Source organism: Orycteropus afer, unplaced genomic scaffold, assembly GCF_000298275.1.
Source record: "Orycteropus afer afer isolate SDZICR_OR568_19922 unplaced genomic scaffold, OryAfe1.0 scaffold00048, whole genome shotgun sequence".
NCBI classification, from domain to species: Eukaryota; Metazoa; Chordata; class Mammalia; order Tubulidentata; family Orycteropodidae; genus Orycteropus; species Orycteropus afer.
The window spans coordinates 5,066,612-5,089,288 of NW_006921635.1; the positions used below are offsets into that span (position 1 = coordinate 5,066,612).

The following is a 22,677-nucleotide window of genomic DNA, read 5'->3' on the forward strand; positions in this document are numbered from 1 at the left end:
CCTTTTTCCCCTTCTACCCCTTTTATAGATGGAAAGTCTTGGTGGCGATGGGCCCGGGGCGCGCGCAAGTTTGCGCTCGTGCCTCGGGGGCGGTGGAGAGGCGGGGGGCGGCGCTGAGCAGGTGCCTCCCGGCTCGCGGGCCCCTAGGAACTTTGCGGTGGGAGAGTCCCTAGATTTCCCCGTTTCCTCGGCCTCCTGTTTGTCCTCACAGCTACCGTCTTTGCTCCTCTCTCCCTTTCTTCTCTCTCCATTCCCCCTTTCCCTCTCCGGACCTAGAGGGACTCTCTCCCAAACCCCAACACTTTCTCTCCCCTCCACCTTTTTCTGGGACTCTGTGTGCCCCCTCAGATTTGGGGTGCTCCATGCGGAACCCCTGGGAGCCAGGGCTGGAGATGGGCTCTCAGAGAACGCGATAGGCATAGCTCGAGCCTGTAATTTCCGAGGTGCCTAGCACGCTGCCGGGTGCCCTGATAAGCGACCCCCCCCCCCCAGTCCTGGAATCTCAAAGTCGCGGTTGGCCCGGCGGGAACGAGGGGGCGGGGAAATGGTGTGGATTACCGGCGATTAGAGCATCCCGCCTTGGCCGTGACGTTCGCGAAGAAGCGAGAGCATTCGTCTGGAGATAAAAAGGGACCCACTTCTTAAAATTTTTATTTTGGTCCGCCTGCAAATCTCGTTAAGTTGCTTCTGCCAAGTGGTGCCAGCACCCCCTTCCTCCTGCCGCCTTCCCAGTCCTTCTGCTTCCTCCCCACCCTCCCCCAAAGCCATTGAGCTGGAGGGAAAATCGGGGCACTCAGGCATGCGGTTAATAACTGCGAGCGCCTGGCAAGCCCAGGGCCTCACTCGAGTTGGGGCTACAGTTTGGGGCCGACCGAGGCGGGCAGGGCTGTGTGAGCTGTGCTTTGCGGGTTTAAATGATGCTAAAGTAGCCTTTCTGGGAGCATGGGGCTGAGAGAGGGAGAGAGAGTTGGGCAGCCACATTGGGCTTGGCACGAAGGCCAATGGTAATCGTATTCCCTGCTAATGTTTGTAAATGAGACCCGGGCACGGCTGGGGGACAGCGTCTTTATTTATGATTGATGTCCTGTAACATAAGGAATGACAGGAACGTGGTAGACAAGGGGAGAGAAACCAGAAGGGCTGGCGAAAGCCCTTTGCGGGGTCCTATTGTTATTCTGGGCTGGAGAAGATTTCCGCGGTGAGATTTACAGCGCTGGTATTTGCTCCCGGTTGGCAGGAATGTCACTTAACACAATTTTCATTAGATAACTCGTTTTCAATCCTGGGAGTTGAAGGCTGCATCGAGAGAGGCTGGGGCTGGCTGTTGAGGGGTGGGTGCGGTCCCCTGGGGGCTAATTTCTGAGCTGGGGCTGGGAGGGTTGAACCGAATTCTGTTCAGTATTCGGTTCAGGGGTCTTTTGTGGAGCTTTTTAGGTTACCCCCATCCTGGTTCCAGCTGGATGCTCATTGATCTGGGAACCCTTTGTTAGCGCTTACCAAGAGGCTGAGGGGAAAGAGCAAATCTGAAGGGGAAAGGATGACGGGGCAAGGCTTGTTCAGGTGATGGGGAGCCAGGGGGTCAGGACCCTCCCCCCAACATGTGCATGTTGGAGGGTTGTTTCATATGACAGTGGCTGGAGTGTCTGGCACAAAATGAGAAGGCTCTCATGAAAAGGGGGTAAGCTCATTTACATCCATATTAAATGGGAGGGGGGTGTCCCTGTGGGAGCCGGGGAGTTTCAAAGGCTGCACACTTCCAGACAGCAGAGTAATAAACGTGGCAGCCGTGGTGGTGGTGGTGGTGGTGGTGGTGGCAACGTGCAGACATTCATACCCACATAGCTGCACCTTCCCCACCTCCACCCCAAAATCTTCCATTGCCCCCCACTCCCAGCGGGCCCACCGCTCCCAGTTCCCACTGGTGACATTTTTGTTGGAACCGGGTTATGAGCCTAAGCATATTTGCCTGGGAATCATCTCTCCTGCATTTCCCTAACGACTCCTACGCCACACTTTTATTTTCTTCTTTCTTCTTCTTCTCCCTGCTTTCTTCTTTGAGGGGAGATAACCTGAAAGGAAAAGTTGCAGGGCCTGTGCTGAGATGTGGGTTGGAGAGGCAGGCCCCCAGGCCCGGCCTGTGCTGGTGGAGAGCTTGGGCTCCCTCCTCACAAGGCCCGAGCTGCCTGTGAGGAGGTGTGTGGCTTTAATTCTTGGTGGTTCAGGTTCAGTGGTTGGGAGCAGCCTGGTTGCTGAGCTCTAAGGTGGCTGAGGCAGGAAAGACGGCAGTGTCCCCAGGCCAGGGCATGCTGTTAAAGCCTCCCAGTCCTGGCAAGAAAGGTGACCTTGTGCCAGCCTGGCGCGTGGCTCTCCGAAGTATCTATTTTTCAAATAGGGAAACACTCTGGTTATTATTCTGTGTGGCTCCGCTTCTGAGCACAGCAGGGCTGTTTTCTTAGGATGGAAGTCAGTCAGGCACCCTTGATAACTTGTGGATGAAGATGTTCTGAGATGTGGGACCCTACTTCTCAACCCCTGAGGCTGCATCCCTTTTTCTTTCTCCTCCTCCTTTTTTTTTTTTTTTTTTCCTTCCCTCTGCTGCTAGCAGTCCAGGAAACGAGAAGAAATAAAATTCCATCCAAGGATAATGCCGGGCATATTTCATTTGGTTATAAGATTGCTTTATGGTGAACATTACTAATGCAGTATTTTTTTATGGCTTTTCTGTGTATAATCGTCGTCACCGGATTCATACCTTTATGATTTTCTTTTCTGCTTTACTTTGCCACTTTTTTATGATGCTGTGGATTTGATCTCCATGCTGGCCTACCCGCCCCCTCCCCACCAAAGATGGTTAATGAAACTAACAAGAGTCAGGGGTGCCCAGTCCCCGTGCAGGTCAGGTCTGTGTTTCTCAGGAGGAGAGAGGTTGGTGGGCTGGTCTCACTGAGGATGAGTTTTGGAGGAAGAGGCTGACTGTAATAGGAAGGAAGAGCAAGGGGCGTGCAAGAGATGCCTGACTTTTCAAAGGAGTTTGGAAAAACTTCTGGGAAGTTTTCATTTCTTGGCTCATGGTAGTGAGCTGGTGCTTGACGGGATGTTTTTTGCTGCTCAAAGTTTAGAAAAGAACATGGTTGTGATTAAAATATTATAACCTTATGATATTCTGAAGTGCATAAATTTTACATATCAGCCACTGAGAGTTTAGACATCCATTAGAGGCTCTGACAGCTTGACTTATCTAAATGTGCTATCATTTAGCAATGTGTCAAAATTCCTCTTTCTATAGATGACAGCAGTAAATAAGCTATCAGCCCTGTTGGCGGAATCCTAACTTTGGAAACTTTGCTGTAATAGAATGACTGCCTGGGTGGGGAGCATGAGAAGACAGGATTCGGCCTGGCCCAGGCCCAAGAGACAGGTTAGTGCTCTGTGACAGAGGCTGACGACAGGGAGAGGTGGAGGGCAGAGGGCGGGGCCAATTCCCAACCATGGCTTTGTGAGTAAGACCTAGCTGTTAGCCAGCCTCTGCCACTTGCTTGGCAGGCCAACCAGTGGGTGACCCCGTTCCGTCTGCCTGGCCAGCTCCTTGGAACCCACACACCATGGGCCTTTTCTGCCAAAGGAGCCAGAAACAGGTGTTGTGAATTGATTTAAAGAAGCCAGCAGTCTTTTCTGGGTGTCCCAAAATTCTAGCTTCTCCATTCGACAGAAATTGCTTCCCAAAGATTCTCTGTCTCTTTGAAGGCTAGCAGAAAAACGAGCTCCCTTGCCGCTTTTGCTGTTGGGGGTCTTAAAAATTTCTTTTATTAGTACCTGAATTCGCTAGAGAAAATTGAGAAACCACGGATGAGTCTAAAGAAGAAATAAGTACTTCAGTGGGTTATTTCAGATGAGCACGCCGCTATTTTGACCAGAGGGAACAGTGTTCCTGAAAAAAAACCAAAAAAAAAAAACAAAAAAAAACCAACTCCTGTTAAAAAGAGGATTCTATCTTCGAACTTGACATTCTGTCAAGTAACCTTCCTTCCGGCAGATGGGGTTTCAAAAGTGAACACCTTGGCTAGTGCTAAATTTAAATTTGGTCTCGATGATGATGGCCAAGGCTGCCCAGAAACTGTGGTTTTCTGTGCTCTTTCCTGAGAGAGCTGGATTTCCGGCAGCTGCCCAGTTGGCTAACACGGAGGCCGAACTTGGCAGAGGTTGACAGTGGGAAGGGGACAAGGTTGTGACCTCCTTTGTTCTTAGCCTTGAACTAGGGGTCTCATCTTCTGTTCAATTTTTCTCTCCAGAGTTTGCTCTTTGTTTATGATGGTGGCTTGTGTTGTCGGGGTCAGGGACAGCGGATATGGTTGGCAGAGGAGAAGGAGCCAGGAGTTCTAGTCCACATGGCCATGGGCACTCCTGGGTGGTCTGGCATCTCCAGTCTCCCGTTTCTTAATGCGTCCAATGGGTCTGCTGTACTCTCATTGTTAGTCATACCGGCTTGTTGTAAAGTCAGTTGAATGTGTTGTCTTCTTCTAACCTTGGCTTCTCCCCTGCCTGGTGGTGGTGGTGGTGGTGGTGGTGGTGGTGTGTATTCACCTTTAAAGCAGTTTTTTTTGGCACAAGAAGTATGTCAGGATGGAGTCACTTGATTTCTAAGCCTCGATGAGCCCTTTACAAAAATGGTTTGTGGTGTTTTGTAGGATATGGACAATGCATTTACCATCACACTTAAATTCAAATCCAAATTCCTTTCTCTTGGTCTCAGGGCCCCGCATGATGTGCTCCCCCCATGCCATTATCTCTCTCTGACCTCGTCTCCTACCCTCCCCCCTTCTTCCTTTGCTTCTATTCACATCGACCTTTTTGCTCCTCAAATGCATCAAGCTCGCTCCCACCTCAGGACCTTTGCACTTGCTGTTCTCTCTGCCAGGACTACTTTTCCAGCAGGTGTCCTCGGGGCTCCTTCATTTCATTCAGTCTCAGTCTAAAGAAATTGTCATGACCTCTCAACCCAGAGAAACCTCAAGAAGCTCCACAAAGAAATAGGTACTTTCCATGTTTCTAAGGACATAGCAGTATTTCCTAGAGTGGTCTGACTTCAGAACCCTTTTGGGGTGTGACATCTCTCTAGACGCTCTGGGAGCTATTGCTTTACCATCAGAGCTGGTTGACTTTTTCTGTAAAGAGTCAAATAGTAAGTACTGTAGGTTTTTTGGGCCATAGGATCTCTGTTGCAGCCTCCTCACTTTGCCATTATAGCATGAAAGCAGCCATAGACAATATGAATGAATGAATGTGGCTATGTTCCAATAAAACTTTCTGTACAAATACAGTTGGCAGGCCAGCTTTGGCCCACAGGCCTTAGTTTGCTGACCCTTGGTCTACATGACAAGGAGCTCTGCTGGGATAGTGGTTCAAGTATTGGGCTGCTAACCAAAAGATTGGTGGTTTGAGCTCAACAGCTGCTCTGTGGGAGAAAAACGCTTTCATAAAGATGTACAGCCTTGGAAATTCTATGGGGCAGTTCTCCTCTGTCCTATAGTGTCTCGATGAGTTGAAATTGACTTGATGACAGTGGGTTTGGTTTTTTTGGTTTGCTCTATGTGGTGGCAGTTATATAGACTGTGGCATGGCTGAATTTTTTACTTTGAATTAAGAGTGTTAAAGTGGATCAAACTCAGTTTCAGAGACTTATTCTTTCCCTTAAGAGGGAAGTGTGAGGGGCCAAGAAGGTGATATATCACTGCCTGGCTTCAAATTCTGACTCCATCACTTACTAGCTGTGTGATCTTGAGTGAGCTACTTAACCTCTCTGAGCCTTAGTTTCCTTATTTTTGAATGGGGCTAAGCATAGACTTTACCCTGTGGGTTGTTCGTCCTTAGCACATGCTGGGCACACACAGTAAATGCTTTGAAAAGACCTTGGTTTTACTGTTGTTGGTATTTCTAGGGAGTGAGAGAAGCTGAGAAAACCACATCAATAGTGGCTCTTGGAACTTGCCTGCCTTGCAGGCCCTTCACACTTTTCTGGGCAAGTTCCCTCTTCTTCTCTGCTGGGGTTTGCTCCATCAGGACATTACTAATATTCTCTGTCATGTTTTTTATTCTGGGGGCTCCAAGCAGAGAGGCTGTACCCTGGGGGCTGTGTGTGGCCCCCAGATGTGTCTGTCTAGATTAGTGCGATATTTAAAAACACTTTTGTATAACTCGTGAGCATTTAAGGCACGGGAGATGTTGCCTTAACAATCCAGATCTTCGGTGTCTCTTAAAAATCAGGAGTTGTAGACTCTGGGCAGGGACCCTTTCAGAGAGGTAGAGCAGAGACCCCGGGAAGGGCATTTGAGCAGCGGGAACAGCCAGTGCAAAGGCCCTGGGCTGTCTGGTCTTGAGGCGGTCCTGCTTCTCTGTGGCTGCCTCTCTCGAAGGGCCTGGTGTCTGAAAGGGCTGCCTTTCAGGAGTGAACCCTTGCTTCTATGGCTCTTGAGGACTCGTGGGTAGGAAGGGACAGAGCCTGCTGTCTCTGCTTCTCCCCAGTGGCTCAGTCACCCCCAGAATGGGCTCGTGGCTGCCCCCACCTTCTTTCCTGGTGCCTTCCCTATCCCCAGCCTCTGTCGTCCTTCACTTCAGCCAAATGAAACAGCAATTCCAGGATACACATTTGTCATTAAAAAGAAAGAAGGAAAAAAAAAAAAAAAGAAAAATCAATCCCTCAGCTTCTTTGGGCTGAACTGGTCATCTGCCCAAGACGCCCGGAGCCGAGCAGTGCTTAAGACTCCGTGAGCTGCCGTCGCTCAAGCCAGACGGGGTAAATGGCTCCCCGGGAACCATTATAGTCGATTGACTCGTCCAGCTGGCTGTTTGTAGCGTGGGTGCTGTGGAGGGAGAAACCACAGGGGTCACCGGGGCCGCCTGGTCAGGGCAGATCGCTCCGAGCGGGGTGGTCACTCAGAGGCTGCCCTGCGGGGACACTTACTTGTGGGACCAGGGACCCGAGAGGGTGTGGTGTGGGCTGCTGAATCGAGTCCTTAACTTTCCAACGCTAGAGATTTAGTGTGGACCCTGAAGCCGAGCAGGGAGTTCAAATCCCAGCTCTGCCACTTACCAGCGGTGTGACCTTGGGACAAGTGACTTAACCTCTCTGAGCCTCGGTTTTCTCATCTCTGAAATGGGTACTATCTGCCTCAATAGTGGGCCACCTCTCTGTCTGTTTGTTCTGTGTGGTGGCTTGCCTAGTCCTGTGACAGTAGAAGCTGTGCCACTGGTATTTCACATACCAGCAAGGTCACCTGTGGTGAACAGGTTTCAGTGGCACTTCAGACTAAGACTAGGGAGAAAGGCCTGGTGGTCTCCTTCCAAAAATTGGCCAGCGAACGCTCTGTGGATCACAACAGGACAAGATGAGCCCCTGGCTTGGAAGGTCCTCAGAACACATGGTGCCTGCAACGTAGCCTCAAGCACACCAGTGTTCGTAAAGATTTCGTTCTGTTGAACACGGGTTGGAGCGGACTTGAGGCAGCTAGCAGCAGCCTCAAGGACTGTTGTGAGGATGAAGCACATCCATGCCCGTAAAGGTCTTAGATCCGTGCCTGGCGCATAGAGACACTATGAAAGTGTTAATAATGATAACAATGACTATTATCCTTCACTTCCAAGATGGATACTCACCACCATGGAATAATTCATAATTATAGAAATATTAATAGTAAATAATAGAATTAATAATTGCATTCTGGAGATGCAGTGATGAGCAAAGTCTGCAAGGTGCCAGCTCTCACTGGGCCCATGGAGAAGTTGGATGCACATCTTAGATGGGACTGGATTCTGAGACAGCAGGTGGCCAAGGAAATGACTGGATCTGGAGGTCAGGGGAGGCTTCCTGGAAGAAGTGATCCTTCAACTGAGATATGAAAGATAAGGTCAGGGAAAAGTGTCTCAGCAGAGGGACCAGCATATGCTAAGACCCTGAGATAGGCAGGAGAGTGGAGCATTCAAGAAACTGAAGTGAGTCCCAGGTTTGCAGTGGGCTGTTGTATCTGCCCCATCTTTAGTCTTCTCTGTCAGCTGGGAGTAAGGATGGAAGATAGAATAAGATACTTCCTACAAGGGGCTTAGGAGCTCTGATGGCACGGTGACTGAGGCATTTGACTGCTAACCAGAGACTGGTGGTTCAAACCCACCAGCCAGTCCATGGAAGGAAGACAGGGCAATTACTTCTGTAGAGATACTGCCTCGGAAACCCAAGGAGGAATTGCTATGAGTTGGAATCGACATGATGGCAGTGAGTTTGGTGTTTTCGTTTACAAAGGGCATAGTATGCACTTGGCACACCGTGAGTGCTCTATCCGTGGACACTGTGTTTCCAGACACCACACAAGCCTTGGATACCACTTCCATTTTTTTAACAAAATATTGGGTCCACTTCTTGATGCCTTGTAAAAGGCGCCCCCTCCCTCCACTCTGTACCTGTGTCCGTGTGCTCAGGGCAGCCAAGATTCAAATCTCAGCTCTGCCCCCTTCCCAGCCATGTGTCCTTGGGCAGGTTGTTTCTCTTTCTGAGGCTTGGTTTTCTCATCTGCGTAACGGGTATAATAACAGTTCCTCCTTAACGCTGGCGTTGGTGGTGAGAATGTACCTCACATGCCTCTGGCTACCAGAGGTGGGATTGGCCCCAGCCCCAGTTGCTGAAATCCATCCCACATGCTGCTGCCAGCCAGAGACTGAGCAGGATGGGCATTCTAAGGCGGGCCTGTTCCTGGGAGACAGTTCCACTGAGGGCCAACTAGAATTGCATGATAGCTTTGCCAGACTTCCTTAGACTGTCTGGTGGGCTAGGACACTTCCACCCAACCTTCTTCACTCCCTTCCTTCCCTCTCTCCTGTCCCCCTTCCCTCAGTGCTGACCCTAATAAATCTCTTGCCCATTGACCCCTGCCTCCCCTCCCATTCTCGCTCATCTCCTACCACTCCCCCCCTTTATTCCAGCTACTTTAGTCTCCTCACTGTTCCTCAAACACACCAAGTTTGTTCCACTGCAGGGCCTTTGCACATACTGGTCCCTCTGCCTGGGACACTCTGACTCCAGACATCTCTTAGCTCCCTCTCTCATTCTGATCAGTCCTCTTAAGTATCCCCTCTTCAGAGAGACCCTCTCTGACCTCTCTTTCCCAAATACCTCCTTCCTTCCCCTTCCCCTGCTTTGTCCTTCCTAGCACTTACCTGGTGTGACAGCTTGTGCTCAGTAAACATTTAAATGACTGAGTGAATGAATGTCACAGGAAGGAGTGAGGAGGGGGAGCCCCTCGACTCCATTCTGGTGGGGGCAGCCCTGGGGGACCCATCTCCTCCCAGACCCCCATCAGGAGCCCCACCTCTGGCCCTTGAAGGTCACTCCCCCATGCCTCTGGTAATTGGGCCTGGGCCTCAGGCCTGAGGCAAAGGAGGCTTTATCTTTAGGTCCCTCACTCTCGCTTTAGAAACTGGTGACCTCAATTCCAGCCTGGGAGGTGGCTCCCTTCCTAATTAATAAACCCATTAATTAATTGCCGGCAGGTTGCGGGCCATTAGCGATGGTTTGGTGGCCTCAGTCACAGAAAGCCTGAGTTGAGTCCCCACGGCCAGTGGGGAGGCTGTGATGGGGGACACAGGATAGGCAGTTAACGTTTACGGACCCGCTGACATGCTCTCCTCCCGACAGCGGCCTGCTTTGTGGACCTGCCTGATTGGCCCGGCAGGCAGCCGCGGTTCTGGGGCTTCCCTTCTCAGCATCGCTCGGAACCCCTTGGGTTTTTATTGTGGTCAAGTATATCTAACATGAAATTTGCTGTTTGAACTGTTTTTAAGTGTTTAATTCAGTGACATCAGTTATATTCACCATGTTGTCTAACCATCCTCTCCATCTATGTCCAAAATGTCTCCATCGTCCCAGACAAACTCTGGCCATGAAGCTGGTCTTAACTTTGCATTTCCCTGCCCCAGCCCTGGTTACCTCTAATTTACTGTCTGTCTCTGTATTTGCCTATTCTAAAAAAACAAAAACAAAAGCAAAAGCCCAAACTCACTGCCATTGAGTCAATTCCTACTCATAGCAATCCCCTTTGGGTTTCTGAGGCAGGAAATCTTAACAGAAGTAGATTGCCCAGTCTTCCTTCCATAGAGTGGCTGGTGGGTTTGAACCGCCATCCTTCTGGTAGCAGGCACTATGCCACCAGAGCTCCTTTTGCCTAGTCTAGATACCTCAGCACAGTGGCTGCAGCTATGGGCTCAGGTATAGTAGGGATCATGAGGCTGGCACAGGACCGGGCAATGATTCATTTTGTTGTACATAAGGTCACTGTGAGTTGGAGATGACTCGATGGTACATAACAACAACAGGTACCTGAAATAAGTATATTCATGCAAAGTTTTTTTAATGACTGTTCTTTTTGACTGATTTATTTTATTCAGCATCTTGTTTTCAGGGTTCACCTATGTTGTAGCATGTATCAGAACTTGATGCTTTTCTATGGCTGAGTAATACTCCATTGGTTGGCCCTGCTGCATTTTGTCCATCCCTTCACCTGTTAATAGGCATAGGGTTATTTCTACTTCTTTTTTTTTAAACTATTGTGAGTAATGCTGCCCTGAACACTGTGTGCAAGTATCTGTTTGGGTCCCTGCTTTCAGTTCTTTGGGGTATTTACCTACGATGGGGATTTATGGGTCATAGCAATGTGCTATGAGTTGAAAATCGAGTTGACAGCACACAATGACAACGTGGCAATTCTTTGTTTCACTTTGTGAGCAACCACCAAACGCTGTTCCACAGAGGCTGTAGCCTTTTACGCTCCCATCAGCGTGCACAAGGGTGCAACCCAGATGGGAGACCAGAATTCAAACCCCCTTCCTCTTCTGTCACTGGGGGACCCTCTGTGGGCCTTGATTTCCCCCTGAGTGGCTAAGCCAGGTCATTCATTCATTCATGTAATGAATACTTATTCACCACCTGCCATGTGTCAGGGGTTGTTTGAGGTGTTGGAGGTGCAGCAGTGAACAGAGAGACCAAGCCCCTGCCCTCACGAAACTTCCCTGAAGCTTCCTCATGAGGCGTTTGGAGATGATCATACTTGGCTTCAAGGATTGTTGTGAGAAGCAAAGAGTGGCGATGCAGGATAAACACTTAGCCTAGGACCAGCCTTCCCTACATGGTGATGGTGATGACAATGATGATTGTGAGGGCATTTCCTGCTGACTCTTGGTCGTCCTCAGAGCTGGCTTTGGAGCTAGGCCATCCTTAGTTGTCTGCATCTCGTTGCGGCTTTCCGATGAGGAGGGCTTGAACAACCCACTATACTTCCAAGCCTCAGTTTCTGCATCTGTAAAATGGGAATTAAACACAGCCCCTACCTCGTAGGGTCATTGTGAGGATCTGAAGAGACAAACCTGGAACGCCCCCAGTGCAGGGTCTGGACCATGGTTGCTCCCCAGTAAACAAGAGCAGCTTTATTACTAATTTTATTATTGCTTCTACTATTGTTTGTCATCTCACCTCCTGGGTCTCCCTGGTCAGCTCAGGGTGTCCAAATCTGGGTGAAGCGTCAATTGTTTATAGCACTGGCTGCTCAGGTATCTGATGAGACAACTTTGCCTAAATTCCAAACCGTAGTACCCCAGAAGCACAGGAATCTGGAGCTAGGCCTTCTCAAACGTGTCAGAGCCCCTCAGCCCAGTCCAGAACCAGCAGTTCCCAGCCAGGAGGACCAGCTTCTCAGCACCAAGTAGTGAACGGGAGGTCAGGCCTCTCCAGTGCCACCTGACTGGTGCCTTAGCAAGGCCAGGCCTGGCTTTTGCAGGTGTTGGGGGCTCTGAAGGTAATTTTGGGATAGGCCTGGGATCCTGCAGGCCTGGGATGTCTTTAACAAATAGTTATGGAGCCTTTATTACATGCCAGACAGTGTTCAAAGCTCTTTGCAAATATCATCTCATTTAATTTCCACAACAGCCCTAGGAAGGGAAAAGTAATCCTAGGAAGGAACATTTTATAATCCTCATTTGACAGCTAAGTATAGTGAGGCACAAAATGGTTAGTTACTCCAAGGCTGCTTTGTCAACAAGCAGCAGAACTTAGACTTGAACCCAGGTCCCAGGTCTGTTGGCCACCAATGTCCCTACTTTTGACTCCCTAGTGGCCAGAGGTGTCCCTCTCAGGGCTAGTTCCCCCCCCCGGGATTCTTCCATCTATATTCACTATGCTTATATTTTTTTCTTTATTTTCTTTTTTGAAAAAACCTCTTAAAACACCTCACCACCATCAACTCATGGAAATGAATCTGGGCTCCAAAGTCTGCGAGGCATCAGGGAAAGTTGTATTAATAACACGAGAAAGACTCCTATCTCCTGGCCTGGAAAATGGGCACCAACTGGCCATCCATCCCGGCCGGCCCCCCAGGTCCGGAGCCGCCTGGCATACCCCATCGTCGGGCCTGTGTTCCGCAAGATGGAATTCTCGGCCTAGGCTGATAATAAGCAGGTATTGATTGCTGCCTTGGTCATTATCAAGATTTATTTAGTCAATATGGCTTCCCCGGTCAATAAATCGTGTCGTTGATAAAGAAGGAAGGAGATAGACTTGTAGGCTTTTATTAAAAAAGTTTTTTAGATTTTTTTTTTTTTTAAACAGCCAAGTCCAGCCCCTTTTCTGCCCCACTCGCCATTTTCCAGGCACACTCTGTGCTCTGAACTTGACTCCATCTGCTCCTTCCTTTTCTGGCAGGACTTCTCCTTATCGCTCTGGTTTCTAGGAGCAAAGGCTCGGGCCAGGGCTTGGCTGGAATAACCCCTTGGACTTGACAGTTTTGCACCTTTATGTCCCCATGGTGTGGGGTTGGGAGTCCTCCCCTTGGCTTGTCAGCATTCCCACTCATTCATTCAATCCTTGTGACAGCCCTCTGGGGGTGGGGGTGCTAGTGTTACCCTATCTTGTGGATGAGGAAACTGAAGCATCAAGATGTCCAGTCACTTTGCCCAAGGTCATGCAGGACTTGAACCCAGAACCTTTGATCTGAACCTGACATTCATTCTTCAGCCATGGCAAATATCTATGAGGCGCTTCCTGTGTGCTCCGTAGTGGGTCAAGACAAACGAGTAAATGTGTAATTACAGAAATAGAAAGAACCGAGAAAAGAAACAGCCAGGATGCTGAGAAGGAGCTGGAGGGGCACCTGCTTGTCCTGGGTGGTTAGAAAGAGCTTCACTGAGCAGGTGCCATTTAAGCCAAGATCTGAATGAAGGAGCCAGCCAGGTAGGGCTCAGGAGGAAGAGAGTTCACAGCTAAGGGGACACCTGTGCAAAGGCCCTGAGGTGGGACTAAGCTTGGCACGTTTGAGATACTGAAGGGAGTGGTGGAAAGGGATGAGGCCACGGGGTTAGATTTGGTTGGATTTTCTTTTCAGGGAAGTAGGAAGACATTGAGAGTGTGAAATAGGGGAGAGAGAGGATCCAATTCATGTTTGGTTCCCGCTGGGCTCAGCCTGTGTCTGAACATTGAAGGGACGGAGGAGAAGTTTGGGAAACAGGTAAAAGAGAGTTTTTCTGACAAACTGGATGTGGTTTTCTCTGCCCAGGGAGGTGTCCTAGGGGTGGAGCCTTGGGGATGCAAGCTTTTTGAGAATTGGCTCCATTCAGCAGGGGTAGGGGAGAGGCTTGCCATGGGGCATACCTGATGCCTCCCAGTCAGATGGCAGCTGTGCTTCCTTGGGAAGGAATTGGCTGCTTTCCCAAGCAGGTGGTCAGCTGGTGTGTGTTGGGAGCTCTACAGTGGACAAGGGGTGTTGTGTCCCCCCTTGCCTGAAATAGAGAGCTGACCCAAGAGGGATTGGGGATATTGCCTTATGTTTTGAGAAGGGTCTCTTGCTCGCTGGCCTCTATGGGCCTGTTTCCCAGAGGTTGCTCATTAGGCAGGGCCATGAAAAAATGAGGGTGACCAGGATGGTGTGAATATCAGAACCCATGCCACATGAGGGTGCTGTGTCCCAAGGGGACATGTCTTGGCCTTCATCTATGGCTAGGGTGTCAGGTGGAAGAGGGCTTGGATGTTTGCCAGAGGGGTTATAGGCATATGGGCTAGGGGACAGAAAAAAGGCGAGTTTTCACCCTTTATTTTTGCTCAATCTGTAAGTACCTGTGCATTGGAAGTCCAGCAGAAGCTGCATAATGATCTACCTACCATCCATTCACTGACTTATCCACCACCCATGCAATATTCATCCACCCATCCATCCATCCATCTGCTCACTCCTCTATCTGTGTCCATCCACTCAGCAACTCATCTAGCTGCCCTTGTTCTCATTTCTTTTCACTGTGTCTGTCCATCCATCCATCCATTCATCCATGCACTCATCTATCCATGTATCAAATTATCCATCCATCCATCCATCCGTCCATCCATTTGTCCGTCCATCCATCCATCCATCCATCTATCCATCTGTCCATCCATCCATCCATTCATCCATGCACTCATCTATCCATGTATCAAATTATCCATCCATCCATCCATCCGTCCATCCATTTGTCCGTCCATCCATCCATCCATCCATCTATCCATCTGTCCATCCATCCATCCATCTGTTCATCCACTTAACCACCTAGAAACCATCTCATCCATCCATCCTATTCACACACATATCCATACACCCAACAAAAATCCCTCCCTTCATGCATGCATCCGTCCAATATTTATTCAGCCAGTACTCGATGCCAGGCCTTTCACCTGGTGCTGGGAATGCAAAGAGGAAGCAGTCCTTGTTCTTAAGGATTTTATAGACTGGTTGGAGGAGTCAACCCAAATAGAAGTAACTCAAAGCAGCATGATGGGCATAGTAATCAGAGGTGGGTGGATGGATGTGTGGATGGATGGATAATTTGATACATGGATAGATGAGTGCATGGATGGATGGATGGATGGATGGATGGATGGACGGATGGACGGACAGATGCATAAAGTGAACAGAAATGAGAACAAGGACAGCTAGATGAGTTGCTGAGTGGACAGATACAGATAGAGGAGTGAGCAGATGGATGGATGGGTGGATGGGTGGATGGATGTTGGATAGGTGATGGATAAGTCAGTGAATGGATGGTAGGTAGATGATTACCCAGCTTCTACTTCTACACAGGGCTGTGAGTGTCCAGAGGGGAGATAGCACTGAACCCACCAACCTGTGAGGCTGATGGAGAACTACTGAAGAGTGATTGATTCTAAGCTCAAGACATGTCCCCTGCCCCCAGCTCTGTGCCTGAGCTCAGTGATGCTGTCCTCCAGCCTAGCAGTGGGAAGACTAGTCTTGGAGGGCAGCCTGCGTCTGAGGAGACCCTGCAGAAACCATAGTCACTGAACCCCTTGACTGGCCCAGGAAGAACCAAGCAAGCTCTGTGCTGTAGCAGATTGGAGCCCAGCAAGATCCTCGGGTGAGACTTTTATGGACAAGGCATCTGAGGCCCAGGCACTTAGTGCAGCATCTTGCCTGCGTGTGGTGCCGGGAGCCTGTCAGAGGGTGGTCTTTGGGGCTCTTGGACAGCCTCCTGTTCTGCAGAGGAAGAGGCAGGCTCAGGGAGCACGAAGGAGGTGACACCTGCATTCCTTTTCCCGAGAAGGCTGGGCAGAGCCATGATGCGCCCCACCTCCTCCTTTCCTACCCGCCAGGTTTCTACAAGGTCTGGCCCACACTCTATCTTCACTTCTGTATCTCTCACCCACGCCACCAACTCTGCCCCACCACCCCACCAAAAGAGCTTCTGCCATTGGCCTGTCTCAGCCCTCCTGATGCTACATTCTCTTGGTTTCCCTCCTCCTCTGACCCTTGCTTCTCTGTTGCTTTTCGAGCCCACCCTCCTCTGCCAGGCCTCCATCTGCAGACCCCGGCTAGGCCGGCTCTTCTCACTCTACTGCGTCCTCCTGTGACCTCATCTGAATCCACAGCATCAGCACCTCCCAGCTGTCCTCTGGGCTCCGCCTGTGGGCTCCAGACTCAACCCTTCTTGGCACTTTTTTTTTTTTTTTTTATTGTGATCTGGGTGGAAATTTACAGAGCAAATTCACTTTCCATACAGTAGTTCACATACACTTTGTCTCATGACATTGACCACAGTTTACCCCAATGCAACAGCTCCCCTCCCCTCCTGATAGTTACCTCTTCCCTGTGTCCATCCCTCCATGCCCTCCTGCCCCCTGAGCTGTCTCCCTGTGCATAAGCAGCCCTTCTTTCTCCCATGATTGTTCTCTCCAAGGAGTGTATCTACCTCAGATAAATGTTCAACTCATATGCCTGTCTTTTGTTTGGCTGGAAGCCACAGGTGTGGGTTCAATTCCAGACCTGAAGGGCAGCTAGGGGCCAAAGTCTCGGTGGTTCCACCAGGTTCTATTGGACCAGCAGACCTGGTCCCCCCCCCCCTTTTTCTTTCTTCAAATGATTTTGAATTTTGTTCCACATTGTTCTCCCTCTCTATCCAGGGTCTCCTACATAGATCCCCTTCCAAGTAGTTGACAGTGGTAGCTGGGCACCATCTAGTTCTTCTGGTCTCATAGTCGTATAGGCTGAGGATCACATGGTGTACCAGTCGCTAGGACTAATTGTTTCTATAAATTAATTGGTTTTCTTCATTCTTCTTTGCTCTGGATGGGGAAAGACCCATCGTTGCATCTAGATAGCAGCTTGCAAGCTTTTAAGATCCCAGTCACTACTCGCTTCTTGGCATTTCTGGAGTGTTTCTCTCAAAGCTGTCCCAAGTCAAGATGTCTAAAACCTAACTCTCCTCCCACCTGGATCCCATCTCAGGGGTAGCTCCCAGGACTATAGGCCTGAAATCTGGGTGGTACCCAAGGCACTTCCTTCTCCTCTGTACCGCTCACATCCAGTCCATTGCTAGATCTTGGCACTCTGGCCTTAGTGTCCATCACCTCTCCCCTGGGCTTGGTCCCCCAGGTGGCCTTTCCACATTGCCTCTGGCCTCTCCCGCTCTGTTTGATACCTGGTAGCTAATGAGATGACTCAAAACCTAAGAACTGTTTCTAATGGCTCCCGTTGCCCTTGGGGACCCCCACATGACCTCCCCTCGCCTTCTGTTCTTGATCTTGAACCATACTCTCTGTAAAAGTTCCAGCTTCATACGTCCATCAATTTCCCTTGAACCACAGCCCCCAGTTCTCCCTTTGCCTGGAACGATTTTCCCACCCCCCTCCTCCCCCACCCAACTCCTTCAAATGTCACTTTCTCAGAACAGTCTCATGGCACTGTGAATTTACCCCAGTGAGTGTCGGATGCACCTCTAGGGATTAGTGACTAACGCTGCCCCCTCAGAGGACTCTAAGTCCCACGAGGGCAGGGCGCCATGGGTCCCCAGCACCCAGCAGAGGTCTGAGTAGAGCTGTTAGCAGGAGCAGTCCCACTCACGACGAAACGAAACTGCCTGGTTCTGTGCCATCACTGTGGTCAAACCGTTGCTTTTGGGTTTCAGGGTTCTCACTGGTTGGTTTTCAGAAGCAGGTCTCCAGGCCTCTTTTCCTAGTCCGTTTTCTTGGAATCTCTGCTGAAGCCTGTTCAGCATCGCAGAACACGCAGCCCTCCGCTGACGGACGGGAGATGCCTGCACAGGAGGAGTCTTGGTCAGGGATCGAACCCGGGTCTCCCTCATCCAAGGGGAGAATCCTGAGTGAACCACCAATGCTTCAGGCACGTGGAGGACCTTCAAAAAATACTGGTCAAATGAACAAACAGATGAGAGTGTCACGTGGCTGCATTGTGTATCTATGTGTATGTCTGCATGTGGGACTAGCCTATCCTTGAGGGTGTTCCTAGGTCTCTGCATGTTTGTGTGTCTGTCACTGTATCTTTTGGTATATGTGTGTTTGTGTCTGTTTGTGTCTGTGTGTGTATCTTTGTCCTTGTGTGCGTATCTTAGTGTGTTTATGGTTGGTCTGTGTGACTGTGTGACTGTCTTTGTGAGTGTCTTTGAATGTGTCTGTGCATCTGCATAGACGTGTGTGTGTCATTGTCCTGCTGTGTATCTGAGTGTGTTTCCGTATGTATGTGTGTCTGTGTCCTTGTGGGTTCTTTGAACGTGTCTGTGCGTTGGCACATACATGTCATTGTCTTGTGTGCATAGTGTGTCAGTATGTGTGTCCTTGTGTGCACATCTTCATGTGTGTGTGCCTGTCTGCGTGCACGTTTGTGCGCTCATGCTCCGGGTACAGCTTCTCTCAGCATCTCCTTGCCATGCAATTATATTTTGACTAGTTGGGTGTAGCATTTAATGATTTTCCCAAAGCTAAGCACGATACCCCAATTATTGATCTCACTGTGGTGGAGGTGCTGTGGGGTAACGTGGGGCCAGTGGTGGGCGCTCCCTCCTCAGAATTGACCACTGTGCCCAGTGCCTCTCCACCTACACCCGATGTGATCCCAGGTTGGCAGCTTGGTTCAGGGGCAGAGTAGGGCTTTACTAGACAGGCTGACCCGACGTTTCACCAGCCACCTGATGCAGCCTGAGGACCACTCCTCTTCATGCCTCTGTTTTCCACATCTGTGAAGTGGGGGTAGTGACAGCAGACGCATCATAGGGTCATCGTGTGGAGGCAATGAGTCATCCACAGACAGGGCTGGCGTGATGCTGGCACATTCTGGGTGTCCATGAATGTTATTTTGTCATCAGCTGCCAAGCTTACTCCTCATTACGGCTGGCTCTGGTGTGGAGGCATATACCTCACAAACACTGCCTTCCAGGGCCCCTTTCCAATCAGCTGCTCCTGGGGCCTTCCAGGAGGGCAGCGTGTGCACCCACTGGTGCCCAGAGAAGTTCAGGGGCTTCCTAAGGACCTACACATCTCCCCAGCACAGGTGCAATTCTGCCCCAAGAGTTTCTGGCCTCTAGAAACCTGTCGGATCTCTGTCTCACTCTCCCCACCCCTACATCCCTCTTACCTTCAAACTGTCGCACTCCCTCAGGTTCTCTGGCTTTTGCTGTTCCCTCTGCCTGGAATATTGTTCCCTTGTTTTTTGCTTGCCCCAGCACTCCTTCCCTAACTGTACGTTGGGTTGGGTGCCTTCTTCTGTTTCCTGCTTGGGCTTCCCTGGCTTGGGCTGCTTTCCATGCCACCAGGTGATTCCTCAGTTCCCTGTTGGTCTCCCCCATCAGATGGTGAGCTCATTACTCTACATCAGAGCTGTAGTGCCTGGTGGAGACTGCCTGGGGAGCCTATCAAAGGTCACAAACCTGCTGCCCACAGGCCAGGTTCAGCCCCAATACTTTTCATTTGATTGATACAGTAGTGTCCACTTTTTTTCAGTTACTTGCCAACATTTAAAAACTGGGAACATTCACATTTTAAAAATCCAGATTCCTCGCTTCCCACCATCTAGAGAGCCGGCATCCCTGGGCCTGCGTGTCATGCAGGGCAGCTCTCGGCTGGGCTGGTTGATGGAGGTGTGGGTTTGCCAGTCTGTGCAGCCCTCACTGGTCCCAGTTTTCCCATTGAGCCTGCATGGCCCCTGTGCACATGTGAAATTTTAACCTCCCTCCAGGATCTGCTGTGTGGGCTTTGTGACTGGGGTGGAGGTGACCCTGCCTTCTCTAGCCCCATTGTGGCTGTTCCAGAAAATGGACAGAATTTGCATGATCAGATTTAATTTCGCAGCATCTATCGAGGTGACTGCCAGGCACAATTTAAATACTTCCTAGATACTATCATTTAAATAATTGAATTCTCATAAAAGCCCTATGGGTAAACACTGTTAAATGGCTCCATGTTGCAGTGGAGGAAGCTGAGGCACAGAGAGGCCAAGTGACTTACCCAAGGTTGCACAGCAGAGCATGGCAATCTGGCTCCAGAGCCTGTGTTTGTAGTGTTCCTGCCTCTTGTTATTTCTGTTCTACCCACCGCAGAGATTACATAATGGCTGGGAAGGGGCTACATTGTGCCCAGGATTGCCTTGCAGAGGTCTCATATGACCTTTCAGCTTTGCAATGGCATTGGTGCTGGTTGGCAAGAGTAGGGGCTTGGGCCAGGGTTCTGGGGAGTGGGCGTGTGGAAACAGCTGGTTGTCAGGGCCTCAGGGATCAAGGTTGTAGCCAGTCATTGTGCAGGAGATGCTGAGAAGAGTCGGACCTGTTTCCTGCCCTTCACTGTCTGGGGCTGCTGGTTAGTGAGCGGCGCTGGCAGCAGCCCGGTAACCCTCTCCCATCTCACAGAGGGCATCCTTTTCAGCCTCCGCTAGCAAGGGGCTGGTCCCACGGCCCGTGGCCTACTTTGTGAAATTCATCTCTGGAAAAAAAAAAATTCTCTGAGCAGAACAGAACAGAGAGCATCTTGCCGTCTCACGGTGGGTGAGGCCTGCTGAGGCCTTCTGTCTCCCCGGAGAAGGGCGGAGAGAAACCCAGACCCAGCTCCTCCCTCCCACTTGGGTGCCAAGGTGGGGATGTCTGAAGGAAGGTAGCTCCACAGCTCAGCCAGCCCCCAGGGCCACCTGGCCGCCTCGGCTGCCCCATCTGTGCAGCCCAGCATGGATCGGTTGGTGGACAGAGACTGGCCCGGCCACCCAGCAGGCGAGGGGGCTTTGGCCAGAGTCTGACCTGTTGATGAATCACCCTAATTAAGCACCTGGCTAAAGAAAGTCAAACCACTTTGCCGGGATGGGGAATCTGAGCCTGGCTCTGTCGTGAGACAGCCACAGCCCAGGGCAGGCTGCTCAGCTGCTGAGGGGTCTCAGGGTGTCGTCCATCACGTGGGGCTCCTGGGCTTTCTCCCTCCCAGGCTACACCTGGGACTTTGCTGTGTCTTCCTGTCCCTGCCTCCGGCAGGTGCTTAGAGAACTTGGGGGCTGTTGAGAGTGCCTAAAGAGCCGACTCATAGCGACCCCTCCTTGGGTTTCCGAGGCGGTATCACTACGGAAGTAGATTGCCCAACCTTCCTTCTGAGGAGTGGCTGGTGGATTTGAACTGCCAGTCTTCTGGTTAGCAGTCAAATGCCTTAGGCACCACATCACCTATTTTTAAAGAGCCATAAGTTGGAGGCTAATTATGATTTTCTTTAGAGAAGTCCTTGTCACTGGTGGTCTGCTCCTGCCACCTCTTTCTAGTTCTCTTTGATGGGTCTGTGGGGAAAGGGAGATGTTGCTGATAAGGGCAGTTCTTAAAAATGGCAGCCTTGACCTTCCTCTTATGTTGAGAAGCGGATTGTATGCGACTGTGTATGTATTTGTATGTAAATGTATCAGCTATCTTTTGCTGTGTAACAAACTACCCCCAAATATAATGGGGTAACACAACTATTTTATTCTACTCACAGAGTCTATGAGTAAGTAATTAGGACTGAGTCCAGCTGAGGTACGTGGTCTCCATCCATGATATCTGGGGCTTCAGCTGGGAAGATTTCAAAGTTTGGGGGTAACTTGACAACACACACATCTGGCAATTGATTCTGGATGTTGGCTGAAACCTTAGCTGTCAGCTGGGGTACCAACATATGGCTTCTCCGTGTGTCCTCTCCTTGTAGGCAACTTTGGGCTTCTTCACGGTATGGTGGCTGGGTTCCAAGAGTGAGAATCTTGAAATAGTAAGTGCAAGTGAATGGCTTTTTTATGATCTAGCCTGGAAGTTGTATAATTTCACTTCCATCTACTCTGTTGGTTGATACAGTTACAAAGGTCTGCCCAGGTTCAAAGGGAGGGGCCCTGGACACCAACACTCAATGGAAGGAGTGTCAAGGTCACACTGTAAGAAAAGCATGTGTGATGAGAGAGATTGCGGTGGCCATCTTTGGAAAACACAATTCACTACAGTAAGAATGATAGTGGTGGTGGTGATTCAAGGGTGAGTGTGAGACTGAGAGAGGACTGGGTGTGTCAGAAAGTAGCTGAATAGGGTATTTGTGTGACAGGAAGTAGCTGAGTGGAGAGTGGTTGTGACAGGAGGTCATGTGAGGAGAATGAATGTGACCAGAGGTTGTACAAGGAAATGTGACAGGAGGTTGTATAAGGCAAGTGTGACAGGAGGTTGTGAGAAGGGAGTGAATGTGATAGGAAGTGGCTGAGGGGGAGGGAGTATGACAGGAGATCTGTGAGGAGAGTGTGTGTGTGATAGAGATGGCTGTGTGAGGGGAATGGGTGAGGCCGAGCAGGGAGATCTGGGTTTGTCAGAGTCCAACACGTTGGAAGCGGGCCTCATGGTGGCAGTACCCAAGAGGCTGGCAGCCCCATCTTTCCTTGCTTTCCTCAGTATTCAAGTTGCCCCCTTAAAGGCCTCAAGGTGCCAGGTCAATTCCAACCCCAGGGGCAAGACCTCAGTGAGGCCCCGCTAGCGCCCTCCTTACCCAGGTCCTGTTTTGCTCTCTGCCTCGGCCTCCGCCATCTTTCTCTCCTCCCGTAGCCCCCAAGCTCCCCACTCCCACCGGCAGCCTCCCTATCTTCCACAAAGAGCGACTCCCACCTCAACAGCCTGGAAGCACTCCAGCTACCATACTTTTCTTCAGATAAAAGCAGCTAATTAACATTATTCTTTAATTATTGCCTTTATCAACAAGGGGTCTGATTTGTACCAGCAGGATAGTTGCTTTCCCTTAAACTACCCAAGTGAATGCTTCAGTTCCTGGTGCTTTTGAAATGAATTTGATGTCATCTGCCCAGAGTCACTTAATGGGGACGCCTGGGTAATGACGGAACGCTTTAA

The 22,677-nt window shown here is 50.2% G+C and overlaps 1 protein-coding gene across 1 annotated transcript in view; it reads left to right on the forward strand.

Annotated features, from left to right (window-relative positions):
* The window catches only part of CUX2 (cut like homeobox 2), a 311,474-nt gene that overhangs the window by 709 nt on the left and 288,088 nt on the right, over nucleotides 1-22,677 (forward strand). The gene's annotated exons all lie outside the window — the stretch shown is intronic.